Here is a 15312-nt window from a genome sequence, read left to right on the forward strand (position 1 = left end):
AGAAGACAAGAGTCACATGGTGGTTATTCCAACTGTCTTGTACAATCTTTAGAATAGGTGCAGTTGGATTCAGAAGATAAGGGTTCTCTCTCATACTCAAAATGGTAAAAAAGACAAAGGATTTTGATGCAAGTACTTCGAACCAATAAGATCTCAACAACCACCATCCACCACTATCAAGTTAAGGCTGTGTTGCCCTAAAATCTTCTCTATATGAGGCAACACAACCGCAACACAAACACTGTGTGTTTGTCATCATAAAACGTGTGTCACTTATTTTCTCTTGTAAAACTTTTCAAGTTTTAAGTTAGTCTAAACTTAACAATTGTATGTTCATTTATTTTCTTGCAACTCAAGTTTTAATATCTGAAAACCAAAGCATCACGACAACATCCAAAGGTCACCCTTGGATTCTTAGGCAACCATGTATTCACTGTTTAATCAATGATACATATGGTTAGACTTACTTAGATTTGTGTAATTGAACTTTACTCTAATTCTTGTTATTTACTTTTTATTATTTACTTTCTTGTCTAGATTAATTAATATAAGTATTACAAATCGTGGACTGTTATTTACAATTATCCCTCAACCTTTAAAATAAGTATATAACTCATTTTTACATAAATCACTTTTACATTAATACTTATACCGCCCCATCATGCAAGCATTTATCTAGTATGTATAATGGAGACTCTGATTGATTTTTGCTTTTTCAAAAAATTTAGTATTTTCAAAATAAGTTACTCATATAAAAGTATACATAGATCAAATATTGATATAGCATAAATGAAATTTATGATTTTGATCTTTTGTCTCTACATTATTAGAAATACTATATTCATAACAAAACTTTTAAATAGAAATTTGGCTATAATTTATCTTTAAAATTAGATTTAGGAGAACGATAAAATACCAAAAACTGTTGGTGGGAACACCATCCAAGTTTAAATCCATGTAAAAGCATATTCAACCAGCTAAGATTGGGGGTCTCATCATCAGGCAGCGTTGCAGGGTTGCTAGTTTGAAAGGAAAAATTCTTTTACGGGACTAAGGGTTCCTAAACATTTACCCATAAAATACCAAAAACCGTAAAAATTTTGTTTTGTTTTACTCAAAAAGCATAGTTTTGGTAAGTAGATGCAATTATCAATGAAGTAAAAAAAGAAGTGGGTAAATATCCTCTCAAGTTGAAAATAACTTAAAGGGTAAAGCAATCTTGATCCTTAAATTAAAATTAAAGAAGATTAAGATTAATATATCATCTTTTAAATTTTTAACTAAGGGGCAAAATTTTCATAATTTAAATAATTAAATTGAGTAACTTGGGAAAATCTCATCACAAAAGAAGTATATTGCTAGATTCATATGCATAATGTCTATTTATTGTCACTTGGACCCACATCCCTAAAAATTAACGCGTAAAACAGGGTATACAAAATTGAGCACAAGTTAAAAGAAATCATCATATTCAAATACAAATAACTAGTACAAGCATAAGATACAAAACAGAAAGAACATACTACTTTAAATCTCTGATCATTAAATGATATTATTTTTTAAAAAATTCATATAATATGTCTTTGAAAAAAAAATTGTCGATGAACGGGATTGTACCTCCGCCCTTTGCAACAAACACCAGCAATTACTCGGAGAAAAAAACCTAAATACCCAAAAATTATTCTATATATACCAAAATATCCTAATTATGTAGAGTTTTCACGAAATACCTTCAATATTGCAAACTAGATTGAACAATCACATAAGTGGCCAACATCACATATATGATTGTGATTTTGCAAGTCCGGTTTACGATTTTGACTTTTTAGGATAAGATTTTTGATTTCTTGGATAATTTTTTTTTGCAGCTACTCATATCCAAACAATTAAAAATCTTATTAAAAACAATTTGTGTTAGTGTTATTTCTAAGTCCATGACTATCAGTGTAATTTTTAGATCCGTGACTTTCGTCCCTTTAAATTTGTCAAGCTCGATCCACTAATTGGCTTTTGTGTACTTAAACATAGCAACTAATAGTATGAACAATTGGTTATGCCCCACCAGACAAGGGTAACGAAATATATGCCTAAATATAGGCTTAAAAACATGTCTAATACATTCTATATTTGACATATGGATACTACTTATTCTCAATCTTAATCTACATCTTTAATTATGCAACATATCAACTCTAAATTTTTTAGGCATATATTTAAGCCTATTATTTAGGCATATCAATCATTTTTAAACTATTATAGCCGAGACAATAGGTTGATATAGTCCAAGGTAATTAACCAAAATAACTATTTATCTCATTTATGTATTTTTTTTTTTTATCTAACTCCTTTATAAAGAAAATGACCTCTTTTTATTTTAGACAATTCTAAGTTTGAATTACCAGAATTACCCTTGACTTTTTTATATTTTGTTCTTAATGAATTATAATTTACATTTTAAACATTTATTTTAATAATTAACACTTTAAGCCCTTATCTTCTAAATTTTTCACTATCACAATTACATCAATTTACACCACTTGACACCGCCACCACTAGACCGTCTTCTCCACCACTGCTGCCGCATTACGCGGGTACCATGCTCGTTTCACTAAAAACAGTCAAATATATTGCCAAGATGTCTTAGTTTAAAATATGACTTGCCCATCTTCAAGCAGAACACCGTACAGTTCCAATTTTCCACTCACATGTTATAAAGGACTTCACTAAGGATTCATATATTAGTTTACCAAGTTAGTATAAGTGAATCGGTCCTTCTATGACTCGATACTCTATCATAGATGGAACATATTTTGACACAATTTACAATCTATCATATGAGTTTAGGCAGTGACTGATAGTAGCAAAAGTATACTCAAAGGGGTCAAGTTATTGCCTGCAGACCCTTATTAAACTAAGAATACACAAATATAGGATTTGAACTAATATTTCTAGTATATTGTTAGCCGTTTCCACATTTATAGCAGACCTAGGAGATGGTTCCTTGCCATACTTCTATTCTGTTTTTTAAATTATACCGGTTTAATGTACTTGTGAACTTATAAAACTTGCAGGAATTCACGGGGAAGCTTTCAGAGTATGACCTTACCAAGTTAGTAGGCTACCCTACACCTATGAATGATGAAAGGGATCTTGGCTACTATAATCGTGGGTGTGGTAAGTTACTTCAACTTCTCTCGAATCACTACCTGCAAGGATAATAATAATAACTAGAAAAGTAAGGGTAAATTACACAAATAATACCTAAGGTTTGTTCGAAACTACACTGGTCATACCTACAAAATTTTACAAGACATACCCATCATTGTCAAAAACCTACACTAACCATACCTATCGCTGATAGTCGTCTATTTGGCCGTTAAGTCAAGTCACGTGTCGTGCATATGAGGTATCAAAACCGTAATTTCGTGTAAACTTTAGATATCATACATGTAATTTGCCCTAATAAAAAATTATTAAGAATTTTAGAGTTTTGAACATTATTATGAAAAAATAATTATTTTTTCAATGAAAAGAGTATAAAGAAAAATAGTTGATACAAAAATGCGTTAAATTCTTATATATATCATTATTATTTTGTTATACGTGTATAGTGAATAAAACAAGGATCAGAACCATAAAACCACTATAATATTCACTTTTATTTTATTTTAATATTATTTTATTTTTTTTTACTATAATTTATTCATTTTAATAGAAACCTATTTAGAAAATTACAAAAAAAATAATTAAAAAAACAATATAATTTTTTCGTATAGTTTGATAACATCCCCTCAGATTAGAAAGGTAAAGCAAAGTCGAAGACTCGTCATGGTTTTAGAATATAATTTCATCTCAAATTAGCAATCTGTAACATTTTGGGTTTGTAATTCTAGGGTTAGTCGTTAGTCTGACCTTGGAATTTTTGAGCCTAAACATGTATCGTTTGATGACATCCTTTCATCAATTTTTAATTTTTATTTTGAAATAGGTTTTTTTAAAAATAAGTTTATATATCTGAATTTTAATATAAAATATCTACCTACTTAAATAAAATATAAAATGATAAATCCTCCTAACCAAATAGCCAAATAATCATCCTATTACATTAAGAATGTGACATGTGGTATCCACTAATTTTCTTTCCTAATTTTACCCCCTGATTTTTCCATGTATCATCATCTAATGATTAGGAGGATTATTAGGCTATTTGGTTAGGAAGATTTATCATTTTCCTTTTCCATGTGCCATCATCTAATAACTAAAAGGATTATTAAACTATTTGGTTAGGAGGATTAATCATTTCCCTAAATATAAATATATTAATATTTTTTTTGGTAAATTACACGGATGATACCTAAAGTTTACACGAAGTTGCGGTTTTGATACCTCACATGCACGGCACGCGACTTGACTTAACGGCCAAATAAACAACCGTCAGCAATAAGTATGATCAGTGTAAGTTTTTTACAACGATGGGTATGTTTAGCGTAATTTTTAAATTGTAGGCATGTCCAGTGTAGTTTCACAAAACCTCATGTATGATTTATGTAAGGGGAAAGGTTAGGTAAAGCATTCAATACCAATCTTAGGTAAAGCAGGAGGGATTATGTAAAATTCAGGGGGCTATGTTTATTTATCAAATTCAAAGGTTTAATTTGTAACTTTTTTTAAAGTAGCAGTACCTAAGCTTAAGTAAAATTTGTACTACGGATTATTTTCCATTTATGTAATTTACCCTAAAAATAATTTTTTTTAAAAACTAACAAACCAATGAATAGCAAAGCTTTCATTAGTTTTAGTTTGGCAAGGCAACTGCATATATCTGAATAAATCCCAATTTTTTAGAACCCTTGCCGCTAGAGTGCAAAAAAAACTTGCTGCTACAGAGCAATCTCTCTAGTTGGAATTTTGAGAAAACTCCTCCATGAAAGACAAGAGTATGTTTTACAAGTTGCAATGAGATGGATACGAAATCACAGATGCTAACAATCTTGAAGGACAATGAGAAGTTCATACAGAAAACTTGGTTGGTTGATTGTGAAAAAATACTGAACAATAATCAACAATCCATACACACACACACCCCTGGTTTTTAGTAAAACCTAGCTAGCAGGTGACAAGATTGCTGTGTAATATATATCAATTTTGTATTCGTAAATGTAGCTAAATGAATTCAAATCTAGTTATAGATCACCACCACTACTTTTTCTTATAACCAGCTATATTTAATAAAATATGGATACACCGATGATTCAAGCCTCAAGGGGTGAAGGATTTGACAGACATATTTTGATTCAACCCCTGCTAGCATTATTCTACCCTCAATAGTCAATATACTAGGGCCTTTGTTAGTAGCCTTTCTGGATGTACAATAAAGTTACTATCAGTAGTGCAATTCATCATCTATTAGGTCTAAGTGTTCGACAATTTAACCCTTCAGAGAGAACATCGTATAGTGAGATAAAAAAAATAAAAAGCATACATATAGCATAACATATTAACATATTTCCGTATCTCTGTCCATTCAAAATCTAGAGATAAGAAAAGTATTCTGCAATATGTGGCCCAAAACATGTAGTGTTGATCTATGATTTCGAATTCAGATTATTATCCTTTTTCTAATTTTGAATTAATCTACAATTATGCAGAGAACTATAAAAATATAAATGCACATAATAGGATGATAGCATGAAATCAACATATAATCTATATGTTTAAGACTATACATTAGAGAAAATAGTAATGATGACTCGCCAAATTGGGCTATTTTGTAGGATTGGATCGGCACATATAATCTATATTTATGTAACTTATTTATGCACTACCAATTTATTCTTTTTGGTGTTACAGACATTGTGGTGTACATTTTTTCTCACTTTCTTGATGGATGCGGAATCTTTGTAACCAACTAGAAACAGTCACGGGTATTCTTAACTAAAACTTAGATTTAAACTCGCAAAATTTTTCTTTGTTTGTTACATTACAACAAACACAGAGACTACAAACATTATGCGTCTATAAAAAGATCTTTAAATTACCGTACAACATCCTTTTTATAGGCTCCAGGTTCTCTTGTCCAGCTTCCAACTTGGTATTCAATCTTCTCATTACAGCCATTCACATGAGACAATGCGATTAGTAGTTTGTATATCGCTAATAAAGCTATGGTATATTGGTATAAAGTTAAGGATTCACTTAATTACATATGTGCTGCGACTTTAGCACCAAAGTTGGTTAACACATATTCTGAATTGACTATGAGGTAAAACCAGCCTAGATAAGTTTAGACACGTCAAGTCCTCCACTGAAGGAAAAAGGTTATCCATCTGATCTGCTCGCCGTACTGTTTCAAGAGGAAAACATGAAAATTACAGTATTAACTGCTAGCATTGTAACTAAACTATCTACATTGTGAAGGTATCAATTTAAAGAAAGAAACTGAAATCTTCATTAGAAATTCTTAATTTTTCACATATAATATGCACATATAGTTCCTATGAAGTATGCTATATGCAGACATAACATTCCTTTTATTTATATTTAAAACTGTTTACTAAATCAAGTTCAAAACGCTGGCATTCTAATACAAAGAACCTAATAAGATATTGAAATGAGATCAAAGAGAAATGTTGAGTTTCACTAAAACTTGCAGTTAAGATATTGTTAGTGAGATTGTACATGGGTCATCTAAAATATCAAAGAGTGAAACGAAGGACATCGTTAGTGCCTAAAGTAATTCAAGTAGTAGTAATAAATCATTTAAAAAAGCATATAACCCTCATATGTGACATAATTAAGCATACAATTTTATGGAACGGCTCGTAACAATGCACCTACACTTGTAGTTACTGCGGGTGTTGTGCTACAACTACAAGAAGATCTCTATTGCATATTGGCATGAGATAAGTTACCAGAATTTAAAAGTGAACACCAGATTTAGGTGATTCATGAAGAAGAATTAAGTACAATAGCACAATCACACAGTGATCCATCAGTAACTGTCACAGGCGTATTTGCAGCAGCAATTAGTAAACCATAAATCATAACCTAAATCCATTAATTCGTAGATGAACGGCTCATGATTCCTATACAAAAAGGTGATACTTATACCGTGGTAAGTCGCGATTTGGTACAAGCTTCATTATTTCAATCCAAATGGCATTACTTTCCATTGGTAGTGGTGGTTGGGGATGCAGAATGTTGTCTTTGGTCTGTCACTAGGCATAATGCCTAATTGACAAAAACCCACTTTGAGATCAAACTTTGAAAAGTTTTGGCACATTGCTCCAAGGATTTGTAAACTTCTTGTATCTAAGACCTTCTGTTCCATACCGTAGATCTCTCAAACGATATAGAATATCAAAACCAATTAGCAAGTCTTTCCCCCTGAATATACCACTAAATTGTGTTTTTTTGATATTTTATACAAGTCTTTCAAAGACCTTTCATCAACTTGGACCAGGCCTTCCGATGGCTTTACAAGAGATATGGCATTTCGATCACTGTGAGTCAAATACGCAACCTGCGTGAGCGATTCTGTTTTATAAAAAATCTTTTCTGTTTACCTGTTTACAATATCCCAATATGCAACAAGAATAAATCATAAAAAATCATAGTGAAAATTTGTTAGAAAATCAAAGCAAATGAAGACAGAAAGGTATGAGGCTCAGATTGATGGGTAAAATAAGGAACAAAAGAGGATAAGTCCGCCATGGCTGCAAATTTATCTATCATATCAGTTGCAATGCGAAATAAGAGTATTCATACTTTTAATCACATTACCATCCGTAGGAGATTGCCCTGCCAATATACAGATAATCACAAACTTTGTTCCATTCCTACTCAAACATACGCCCATTCAGAATCATAATCACAACCTATTACCTATCTCACAAGGGGTGAATTTTGATAAGGTATTATAAATATATTGGTAGATATATAATAAGATGATGATGATTAGTGTTGAGAAAACATAATTAGGGGTTGTGGGAATTTTTTAGAAAATCATCGGCCATAAAAACAAGAATGTTTGACTCTTTAGTCAAAATCTAAACTTGCTGCTGGAGGGCAACCACCCCTACAAACCATCTCCTTTCAAGGCCTCAATTCTCAATCTGAGTGGAATATTTTGTTACATTTTGAAGCTTACAAACAAACAAGTAAACCCTAATTTGAAGGTTAGGGAGGGATTGAAACTCAGGGGAGATATTTACATGGTAGAGTTAACAGCCGAAATCGTCCATGTGGTTTACCCTAAAAGTCAGGTTCATCCTTATCTATCTGAAATGAAATGGACAGTCCTTTCTGGGAGGATAAGGTTCAAGTCCAGTCCTTTATTTAAACAGACTTTTTAAACAGACTTTTCTCGCATCCGTTAACTCCCACACGTGAAATCCACGTGAGGGTATTTATGTCTTTTCCTACCTAATAAGAACCACTAATGATCATTTTTCATTATTATCTACTTCCACTACCTACAACCCTAAAATTATACATACATATACACATATATGCAGGCATACGTTCTTTTATATAAACGATGGCATTCTAATACAAAGAAATTAATAAGATATTGAACTTAATATGAGATCAAAGAGAATTTTGATTTTCACTAATACTTGCAGTTAAGAGCTTGTTAGTGAGATTGTACATGGGTTATCTAAAGTATCAAAGTGTGAGACTCGCCAACGAAGGACATCAATAGTGCCTAAAGTAATTCAAGTAGTAGTAACAAATCGTTCAGAAAAAAACATATAATCTCATCTATGGCATAACTGAGCATAACTTTTACAAAACAGCTCGTAACAATGCACCTACATTTGTAATTACCACGAATGCAGGCAACAAGACCAGGTGTAGCGCTACAACTACAACAAGCGCTCTAATGGCATGAGATAAGTTGCCAGAATTTACAAGTGAACACCAAAATTTGGTGAGTAATAAACAAGAAATAAATACAATAGCACAATGCAGTGATCCATCACTAAGTGTCACGGGCATATTTGCAGCAGCAATTACTAGATCAAAAGTCATAACCTAAATCCACTAATTCATAGATGAACGGGGTCATAATTGTTATACATAGAGGTGATACTATACCCCATGAGTATACCACTAAATTGAGTTTTAGTGATATTTGATACATTGATGTCTTTCAAAAAACTTTCATCAAATTGGACCAGTGATTAGGAATTCTGATGGCTTTACAAGAAAATCATTCAAGAAAATCATCGGCCATAAAAACAAGAATGTTTGACTCTTTAGTCAAAATCTAAACTTGCTGCTGGAGGGCAACTACCCCTAGTAACCATCTCCTTTGAAGGCCTCACTTTTTCAATCTGGGTAGAATTTTTTTGTTACATTTTGAAGCTTAGAAAACAAGAAAAGAAACCCTAATTTTTAAAGTTGGGGAGGGTGTTAAATTGAAGTGAACAGAATTGGGGAGAGAATTACAATGTATGTCCTTTAAGTATATCTCAATAGTCAAGTTCAGTCTAAACTTTTCAGTTATAGCAAGATTTATTATTAGCTCAACATTTACAACTCTACATAATGAAACAAATCACCCATTTTTTCTTTTAAACTTTCTACCTTTGAAAAACCAAAAATACCCCTCTTTTATTCACTAATGTAAACATCTCCATCTAATATACTTATAATACCCTTGATGAAATAGTTTACAATATAGATCCCTTAAGACTTAAAATAAATACACTACCACCTTTAACATCAATTATTTTTACATTCTACACCATCTCCACCCCCACCGCCGTCCCCACTGCCGTCCACACTGCCACCCCACTACGTCACCACCACCTCCACCATCACTACTCTTACCGCCTACCGCCGCCGCATTGCGAGGGCAGAAGTCTAGTAGTAAAAGGTTAGAATTATTGGGAGATGATAAAAAGTCAAACTGATTTAGTTTTATACCAAAGATATATGTATTATCATGTTTGTACATCATGCTTTAATTAATAGATATACATTAACATTATGTAATGTAATGTATGAGTTACAACAAATGATGGTTTCCTTATTTAAATTTACGAGACCATATAATGCATATAGACTCGAATCAATAATGACTAAATTGTTGGCTTAGAATACACAGGTCACTTAAGCTTAATCAATTCCTCATTTAAAATTAGTTACATCCACATAAAAACCATGGTTTTAAACTAATTAAGGTTTTAGAAACCTGGCTTGTAAATAGGGACATTCCAAGTTTTCAGGTTTTTAAAACACAGACATAAATCCAGATTATGGACACTTAGGTGTTGAAAAGTTGTAGGAACACGAGATAGAAAACAGAATAATTCATACGGCTGCACAATGCAATCGTTAACAAATATGCATCCTGCCAAAGTATTCAACAACAGGCCCTCCAAAAAAAATACAGCTTATTTATCCCATAATTGTGTAGATATAATGAAAAATTCTAACATGATCAAACTCTGAAACTTTACTGGAAAATTGGCACCTGCGATTGTACTTACCCGTACTACAGCTGCATGCTATAGATGCAGCAGACACTAGAAGATCTTCGGCGGTGTCAAGTACAAGCCAACAACTAATATGTGCCATGCTCTCTTGTGAAATTTCAAAATAGCTAAATCCGGTAGGAGATGAAGGTCATGTAGCCTGCAAATCTTACAGATAAGCATTGAAATTTCAGACAATAAGGCATAATTTATAAGGTTGTCAAAAGTCACGAATACCTCACAATTATCTTTTAGTAGGCCCTTATACCAACTCCCATGTCCAACTTAATACTACATCTTCACAACATTACTATTACTTGCACCAAACTGTATGGTTAGTAGTACACGTTCACGCACTTTATAATATTGCAAAGTCAGCAAAAAGGTTAACTAACATATAGCCAGAATCGACTACAAAAAAAGATAAGGTTTTGACAATAGCTGTAGCCTTTTCGGATAAGATGCGACTCCATATTTTATATTGCAGAAATTACCGTCAATCATATAAAGAATTTCAAAGACATCTCTAACATTGGGTTGAGATGAACTTAGAAAGATACTGAACCAATATGAAATCAAAGATTATTCAATTGGTAAATATTATCAATTACATCAAACTTATTAATATCGCATAATCAAACATAGGAAAGTTTAAAGGAAAACGGATTAGACCATGAAGAATCTCACTCCACTGCAGCTACAACGAAAGCTCCCATAGCATCAAGTTTTTCTCAAACATTTGATTTTTCTCAAACATTTTACAAATCGACATGTTTGGGCTCTTTGGTTGCACAAAATCTCGAGGAATTTAAAAAATAATAGAAATTCTATGCATGAAAAACACCTTTAAAATAAAATAACAAAAATATTCAGATCACCACGGAACTACAAATATAAGGTACAAAAGATCTAGAGCCAACAAGATCAATTTGGAGCTACAACCTGACTAATCATGGCCTATGAAAAATCGCAAACTGAATAAACATATAAATTAACATTCATTCTTAGTTCTCTATTTTGTATGCACTGGAGTTAGATTTAACAAAATAATCATCACAAAAAAGGCATAGCCATAACACCTGTGGCTTGGCAAATGTGGCAAAAGAGATTTACAATCATTACTAGGGTAGGACATATCAAAAATCTCACATACTTCTTATGTTTTCTACACTGAGCCAGAAGCCTAAATCAATGCTCTAAACAATGTTAAATACTGAAAAGTTGAGTTGAACCTAATAAGATATTGAACTTAATATGAGATCAAAGAGAAATTTTAAGTTTCTCTAATAATTGAAGTCATGAGATTGTTGGTGAGATTGTACATGGGTCATCTAAAATGTCAAAGTGTGAACTTCACCTGAAACGAAGGACATCAATAGTGCTTGAAATAATTAAAAATGTAACATTGCACCTACATTTGTGGTTACTGGAGATACACACAACTAGTCAAGGTGTAGCGCTCCAACTACAACAGCTCTAATGACATGAGGTAAGTTACCTGAATGGTGTCTACAAAAGAACGGGTGAACATAATAGCACAATTGATGCATCACCAAGTGTCAGTCTTATTTTCAGCAGCAATTACTAAATCATAAGTCATAACCCTAATACATTAATTCGTATATAATCGGGTCCAGAATTGCCATGCATAGAGGTGATACTTATACTACCTGAATATACATTGTGCTACAGAAATATGTTATTAGTCTTGCAAAAAAAACTTCCAATCAAATACTCATACTTTCCAAGTAACTTGGACAGGAAACCTCTAATTACCCTTCACAATATCCCGATATGGCAACACATATAAATCAAAGTAAAATTTTGTTTAAAATTTTGAAAATCAAAATAAATGAAAAACATAAAAGGTATGAGGCTCAGATTGATGGGTAAAATCTGGAACAAAAGAGGATACATCCGCCATGGCTGCAAAAAGACCTCATGCAGAGTCGACAACCAAATTCATTTGGAACTACAACCAGACCTATTATGGCCTATAAAAATCTGCAAACTAATTAAACATATAAATCAACATTCATTCTTAGTTCTCTATTTCGTATGCACCACAGGAAGATTAACAAAATAATCATCACAACAAACGCATAGCCATAACACCTGTGGCTTGGCAAATGTAGCCAAATAGATTAAAAATCATTACCAGGGGAGGACAACGAAAATCTCACATACTTCTTATGTTTTCTACACCGTGCTAGAACCCAAATCAATGCACAAAACAATGTGAAATACTAAAAAGTTGATTTAAACCTAAAAACTAATAAGATATTGAACTTAATATGAAATCAAAGAGAAATGTTGAGTGCTCTAATACTTGAAGTTATGAGGTTGTTGGTGAGATTATACATGGGTCATCTAAGATGTCAAAGTGTGAACTTCACTTGAAACGAAGGACATCAACAGTGCTCAAAGTAACTCAAGTAGTAGTAATGTATCATTCAGAAAAAGCGTATAACCTCATCTATGACATAACTGGGCATAAACTTCACAGAACAACTCTTATCATCGGCTCATCATACCTACATTTGTAGTTGTTGCACTACACGCACCTAGTCCAGGTGTAGCACTGCAACTACAACAGCTCTAATGAAATGTTGTAAGTCACCTGAATGGTGTTTACAAAAGAGCGGATGAAAATAATAGCACAATCCATGTACCACCAAGTGTCACGGTCGTATTTTCAGCAGCAATTACTAAATCATAAGTCATAACCCAGATCCATTAATTCCTAGATAAACGGGTCCAAAATTGCCATACATAGAAGTGATGTTATATATTCAGTCTTGCAAAAAAAAGCTTTCAATCAAATACTCATCCTTCCCAGGTAACTTAAGACGAAAACCTGTATTTACCCATTTACGATATGGCAACACAAATAAATTAAAAATCTTGAAAATCAAGATAAATGAAAAACAAAAAAAGGTATGAGGCTCATATTGATGGGTAAAAGCTGGAACAAAAAAGGATCAATCCGCCATGGCTGCAAATCGGTTGCAATCCTAAAAAAGAGTTTTCATACTTTTCTATCACATTACCATCCGAATTGTATTGCCCCGCCAAGATACGGATAATCTCAAACTTTGTTCCATCCACTCAGACATATGCCCATTTAAATTCATCATCACAGCCTACCTCCCTTGTTTATCTATACGAGAGAAAGTACCTGCGTTGCGGCGGTGAGATGGTGGGGGTGATAGGTCATAGGAGGTGATAAGTCATAGAGTGTGATAGCCAAATGCCTTAGCCATACGGGCTCCGCCCTCGGATTTAAAAATTCGTCAAAAGTATATCGAATGACATCTCTAATTAAAGAGCATGAAATTGTAAGAACATAACTGAGCATATAACTTTACAAAACAATTTGTAACATTCAGTATAACCTCATCTATGACATAACTGAGCATATAACTTTACAGAACAACTCGTAACATTGCACCCACATTTGTAGTTACTGCAGCTACATGCAACTAGTCCAGGTGTAGCGCTGCAACTACAACAGCTCTAAGGAAATGATGTAAGTTACCAAAATGGTGTTTACAAAAGAGTGGATGAAAATAATAGCACAATCCATGTACCACCAAGTGTCACAGTCGTATTTTCAGCAGCAATTACTAAATCATAAGTCATAACCCAGATCCATTAATTCCTAGATAAACGGGTCCAAAATTGCCATACATAGAAGTGATGTTATAAATTCAGTCTTGGAAAAAAACTTTGAATCAAATACTCAACCTTCCCAAGTAACTTAACACGAGAACCTGTATTTACCCAATTAAGATATGGCAACACAGATAAATCATAGTAAAATTCTGTTTAAAAATCTTGAAAATTTTTGCTGATCAAAAAAAAAAAAAAAAAAAAATTTCAAAATCATGATAAATGAAAAACAAAAAAAAGGGTATGAGGCTCAGATTGATGGGTAAAAACTGGAACAAAAAAGGATCAATCCGCCATGGCTGCAAATCGGTTGCAATCCGAATGAAGAGTATTCATACTTTTCTATCACATTACCATCCGAATTGTATTGCCCCGCCAAGATACGGATAATCTCAAACTTTGTTCCGTCCACTCAAATATACGCCCATTCAAATTCATCATCACAGCCTCCCTCCCTTGTTTATATATAATACGAGAGAAAGTACCCGCACGTTGCGGCGGTGAGATGGTGGGGGTGATAGGTCCTAGGAGGTGATAAGTCATAGAGTGTGAAAGCCAAATGCCTTAGCCGTACGGGCTCCGCCCTCGGATAGTATATCGAATGACATCTCTAATTAAAGAGCATGAAATTTTAAGAACATAGCTGAGCATATAACTTTACTGAACAACTCGTAACATTGCACCCACATTTGTAGTTACTGCAAATACACGTAACTAGTCCAGGTGTAGCGCTGCAACAGCTCTAACGAAATGATGTAAGTTACCTAAATGGTGTTTCCAAAAGAACGGATGAATATAATAGCACAATCCATGTATCACCAAGTGTCACATTCGTATTTTCAACAGCAATTACTAAATCATAAGTCATAACCCAAATCCATTAATTCCTAGATAAATGGGTCCAAAATTGTCATATACAGAGGGGATACTAATACAACATGAATATACCACTAAATTGTGTTGAAGTAATATTTTATACATTCAGTCATACAAAAATACTTTCAATCAAATACTCGTCATACGAAACCCTGTATTTACCCATTTACAATATCCCAATATGCAACACAAATAAATCATAGTTAAATTCTATTTAAAAATCTTGAAAATCAAAATAAATGAAAACAAAAAAAAGGTACGAGGCTCAGATTGATGGGTA

At 32.9% G+C, this 15312-nt stretch overlaps 1 long non-coding RNA gene across 1 annotated transcript; it reads right to left on the bottom strand.

The window, feature by feature from the left end:
- Nucleotides 1-6203: 6203 nt before the first annotated feature.
- On the bottom strand, nucleotides 6204-12572 carry LOC122599114. The gene is made up of 4 exons (XR_006323868.1): nucleotides 10722-12572; nucleotides 10500-10644; nucleotides 7111-7565; nucleotides 6204-6343 (listed from the first exon to the last, which is right to left on the bottom strand). It is a non-coding gene; the product is annotated as an uncharacterized LOC122599114 (long non-coding RNA).
- Between the last annotated feature and the right edge of the window lie 2740 nt (nucleotides 12573-15312).

The sequence above is a fragment of the Erigeron canadensis genome, chromosome 5 (genome assembly GCF_010389155.1).
Source record: "Erigeron canadensis isolate Cc75 chromosome 5, C_canadensis_v1, whole genome shotgun sequence".
Lineage (NCBI taxonomy): Eukaryota > Viridiplantae > Streptophyta > Magnoliopsida > Asterales > Asteraceae > Erigeron > Erigeron canadensis.